A 5,281-nucleotide genomic window follows, 5' to 3' on the forward strand; every position below is an offset into this window, starting at 1 on the left:
GTGTGTGTGTGTGTGTGTGTGTGTGAGTGTGTGAGTGAGTGAGTGAGTGTGAGTGTGTGTGTGAGTGTGTGTGTGTGTGAGAGTGTGTGTGTGTGAGAGTGTGTGTGAAAGTGTGTGTGTGTGTTTGAGAGAGGGGAGAATGTTCTGGAATCTTGCACGGTTCCTGTAGTTTGTGATTGGCTGTTCCTCCTCAGCTGGCGGTTGGTTTTATCCGCTGTCATCACACACGATGCTCTGATTTGATCTTATTTCTGCTGATTACTGTCATTGATGAGGTTTTGTCTGAACTCGGCAGCCATATGATTCTGTACATCTGTCTCTCTTCCTCCCTCTGACAGGAGATTAATGCTGTGTAATAATGATTTTATACAAATAAAAGGTATTTTCTCTATCGGCACTGTGTTTTACTTTCAAAATAAAAACCAACACAAATTCACCATGAAAATACAGTCAGTATGAAATAGTGTTGTCAAAAGACCCGGTACTTCGGTACCAAGTCGGTACTAAAAAAATGAAAATGTTACGTTACCAGGTTTTTTTTAAGTACCGCTGGTACCGAGTACCCGGTCAACCCGGTTCTTGAATCCGAAAGGTGCGCAGATGCGCTCTCTTTATAAAAGCACGGAGACGTGGCGACATCTAAACGAGGAAACACACCAAACTAACAAAACACTTTAAAGACAGACACCCGGATCAAATGAAAGAGTTCAAGCAGGTAAGTTTCATTTCATCCCATACATTGATTTATTTGTGGCACCCGCCACAATATCAAAACTGACCGCCACAAATAAATTTTTTATATCACTATTTCTGAAGGAAACCGACTGTCTTCAGAAAATTATGGATGTCATTTTCATTTCATCTTGCCTGTAATGCCTGATAAAGCAGCGTTTGTGAGCACAGCGCTTATTTGTTTACAGCGGTTACCAGGGAAACCTCTTATCTCTCCTGCTCTACAAGCTCCTCCTGCTGGCAGAGAATGAATCTGCATATATATGTCGCCACAAATAGAGTGCAAGTCTGTGGGAAACACCGCTTCTGTTATGGATATTATTCAATATTTTAATTTGAACATAGGATTGAAATGAACGCTCTTATTAGAGTAGGTAATCGTTAGCATAAGCGCGGCTAACGCTAATATAATGAGCATTAGAATGAAGTATATCGTTCTATCTATCGTTCTATCTGTCTGTCTGTCTGTCTATATCGTTCTATCTATCTGTCTGTCTGTCTGTCTCTTACTATCTTTCTATCGTTCTATCTATCTGTCTATCTATCTATCTATCTATCTATTGTCTGTCTGTCTTTCTATCTATCTGTCTATCTATCTGTCTCTGTCTATCTATCTATCTGTCTCTGTCTATCTATCTATCTGTCTATCGTTCTATCTGTCTGTCTGTCTATCTATCGTTCTATCTGTCTGTCTGTCTGTCTGTCTGTCTATCTATCTATCTATCTATCTATCTATCTTACTATCTATCTATCTATCTTTCTATCTATCTATCTGTCTGTCTGTCAGTCTGTCTGTCTATCTTACTATCTATCTATTGTTCTATCGTTCTATCTATCTATCTATCTGTCTATCGTTCTATCTATCTATCTATCGTTCTATCTGTCTGTCTGTCTGTCTGTCTGTCTATCTATCTATCTATCTTTCTATCTATCTATCTGTCTGTCTGTCAGTCTGTCTGTCTATCTTACTATCTATCTATTGTTCTATCGTTCTATCTATCTATCTATCTGTCTATCGTTCTATCTATCTATCTATCGTTCTATCTGTCTGTCTGTCTGTCTGTCTGTCTATCTTACTATCTATCTATCGTTCTATCTGTCTATCTGTCTGTCTGTCTGTCTATCTATCTATCTGTCTATCTCTAGCTAGCTGTCTGTCTGTGCGCGTGCTCGGCTCCGGCTGGTGCGCGCCTGCGTGACGTCACTGGTGTGAAGAAGATGGCGGCGCTCGTGAAGGCGGAAGGTAAGTGGCGGAATTCGTCGCCGTTGCGGTTACGCGTTACTGTCAGCGTGCTAACAGCGGTTTATCAGAACCCGTCTGCACCGTTCGGCTCGGTCCCGGTGTGCGAGCGCGGTTCTGTTCCTCCTGCGTTAGCGTATCGCGTGTGTGTTTATATCCCGCTTATCGGTGTGTGTGTGTGTGTGTCAGTCCGGGGCCTTTTGGTTTGACATATTTATGTTTCTGAATAAAATAATGAATCTCAGACGGTTTCGGTCGGTCCGGTCTGCGTCGACAGGTAGGTATGTGTGTGTGTGTGTGTGTGTGTGTGTTTCGGTACCAGGTGTGTATGCAGGAGATGGTGCCGTTATGTCACGTTTTTGTACACTGTCATTGCTCCTTGTATTAATGTTTAAATACCATGGTAAATATGGTAAGCATTCAGTATCATTGCATTATCTGATGCCACTGTACCACAGTACTAGCACAGTATTTTGTAGTAATTAGTGTAGATCAGAACTGAATCAGACACAACATCATGTGAACACATTCACAGAATAATATGTTTTGATCATTAACACACACAGCTTCATAAATCATTAATATACACTGAAATATGTTGAAATGCAATGAAACATTTATACAGATAATTATTGTTATTATTATTATGTTAGTATTCAGACTTCACATAGCCTGATTAATTGGCCGACAAATCCGTGGCATTTAGTCAATTAACATTGTTTTCTTCTAAAATCTACTGACAGTAATAAGCATGTAGCAGCTGGAGGCGGGGCTATGCTGAATCGAGAGTGCTGATTGGTTGAAAACAGTTGTGATGTGGTTGTTTGTGGAATTCTGTACTGTATTAGTATTGATATTCCGCAGTCTGTGAGCAAGCTTACAGTTTTCATGATATTCCAGCTTCTAAAAGTAAATGAGCTGCATTTACAAAATTTGCAAAAGACAAAGACGGTCACATTGGAATGTTGAATTCTATATTAATGCATTATTGTTGATAACCGATATATATGTCTGGTGTAAAAATGAAAATTAATGTCAAAATTAAGAATAACAAGGGCTCTGACAAAAACATTCTTTAAATGCTTTTAAATTATTTTATCGGCAAATCGGTTGTGAAAATGACTGATACCGATAACCATAAAAAAAGCTTAATATCGGCGCCGATAATCGGTCGACCCCTAGTCGGATCATTTTCTAAGATTTACATTTTTTAAGTTTCTAATTTTTAAGTTTAACACTGGGTTTGTTTACATGCACTGATGTTCATCAATCTGAATGAATCCAATCCAATTTCAGACTCGGATATGCATTTTATATATTTAACAAGCCTAACTAAAATAATTAAAATAATATAATATAAAATCAATTCCAGTAAGTTTTAAGAGCTGAGTGCTTTTCAGGGATCCCGCTAACTGTTAACCAATTTAATTTACAAGAATTTTCCAGTCATTCATGATTTGCTAGGTAGAAATATCTTACAATTTTAGTTGTTTTAGCATATTTTAATGCTTGTTTTGTCATATTTTCAGTCATTTTAAGTCTTCTTGAGAGCAATGCCGCCAATTAATTGCTAACGCACGGTATACGGTATTATCACGATATTGAAATTTAGTCGCAAAAAAAGCGTTGTCATAAAGTATTACAGGTTTAATAACTTTTTTCTTATAACAAAAAAAACAACATTTATATACAATAAACCAATACACGAAAAATGTATAAAGTAAATAATTTCACACAGATTAAAGTGCAAAATAATTATAAAGACCGATAGGTAACACTTTACAATAAAATCTCATTAGTTAACCTTAGTTAATGCACTAACATTAATAATAGCTACATTTGCTACAGAAGTTATTAATCTTTGTTAATAAATACAACTGTTAGTTCATGTTAGCTCATTAAATAACACAGTAGCAACTTTTGATTTTAACAATGTGTTATTAAATATTGATATTAACTAAGATTAATGAATGTTTAGTAGAATTTTTCATTAGCAGTTTATGTTAACTAATGAATTAACTAATGGGGCCTTAATGTAAAGTGTGACTGAACAATAAAGAATCAAAACACTTTCAAACAATATCTAGGACATGTTGTAGTCCAGATTAAAATGTAAAAAAAGTATGAAAATAAATAGCCTATTATGTCTAAATATGTAAGTATTTGGCGCTGTGATGAACATCATAGCGAATACACTAATCTGAATGGCTGTTTAAATCATTTAAAGAGGTTTCAGGAAGTAGCGCTGCAGCTGCTTTGTTTACAGGGTTTCCAGGGTAACGGCTGCATTTCTGCTGTTCAGCGCCACCTGCTGTCAGAGAGTGAAAGTGCGCTTCTCATCCGGGCGTGTTTACATGAAAAGTATTCTTAAAATGCATTCGAAAAATCTGAATAATTTGTAATAAATAATTATTCTCTGTATTTTGAAGTGCCTACGATAACAATATCGTGCATGTTCATTATCGTGATATATCGCATTACCGAATACTATTATACATCGCTCAATGACTGATACTGAAACGCATGAGGATTTCATTATCAATCATAAACCAATACAATGGAATCCAGAAAAAATAAAACAAAAGACATATGGTAAAAACAAAACAAGATTTCAGAGATAAAAAAAATGTATTTCATAAGGCCATAAAAATGCAATTTTTGTGAAACGTACAAAAAATTAACCATTACAATGGAGTACAGAAAATTAAAAACAGAAAAACCTTTATCCAGAAAAATTACAATGGAAAAAACAAACAGAAAAACAATGAATTTAATAAGGCTCTAATAATTTATTTATTTTTTAAAAATACTTTAATAATAATATAAATATATATGATTTTAATGGTAATAATAATAATAAATTATATAAGCTGAATGATTTCAATTAATTAGACATACTTTTACTAAATTACTATAATTAAATTTTACCATTAAAACAGATTCCAGAAAAATTAAAACAGAAAAAAAAAAAAAATGTGAAAGGATTTTTGGAAAAAATAATACAGATTTCATAGGACCCTACAGAAATGAATTATGAAATAATTATAAATTGTGTGAGTGTGTGTTTGTGTGTGTGTGTGAGAGAGAACTTTGAGAATACATTGTATCACTAGCTGCCGCGGTTACCAGGCAACACAGGCGACAGATCCAGAGAGAGAAAGACTTTCCATAGAAATGCATCACAGTTGCAATCGAGTTATATATATATTTTAATCTTATTTGTATCTGGTGCCTTTTATTGTATTTTTAAAATGTCAGTTTCAGTTCACATGAGTGTGTGTGTGTGTGAGTGTGTGTGTGTGTGAGAGT

General features: G+C 35.2%; 1 protein-coding gene across 1 annotated transcript in view; it reads left to right on the forward strand.

Annotated features, from left to right (window-relative positions):
• The first annotated feature begins 1,898 nt into the window (after window positions 1-1,898).
• The window catches only part of camta2 (calmodulin binding transcription activator 2), a 31,566-nt gene continuing 28,183 nt past the window's right edge, over window positions 1,899-5,281 (forward strand). The window contains exon 1 of the mRNA XM_016549612.1: window positions 1,899-1,975. The gene's annotated coding sequence lies outside the window, so the exon portion shown is untranslated. The remainder of the gene's footprint in view (window positions 1,976-5,281) is intronic.

The sequence above is a fragment of the Sinocyclocheilus rhinocerous genome, unplaced genomic scaffold, assembly GCF_001515625.1.
Source record: "Sinocyclocheilus rhinocerous isolate Xijiao unplaced genomic scaffold, SAMN03320098_v1.1 scaffold404, whole genome shotgun sequence".
Classification (NCBI taxonomy): Eukaryota; Metazoa; Chordata; class Actinopteri; order Cypriniformes; family Cyprinidae; genus Sinocyclocheilus; species Sinocyclocheilus rhinocerous.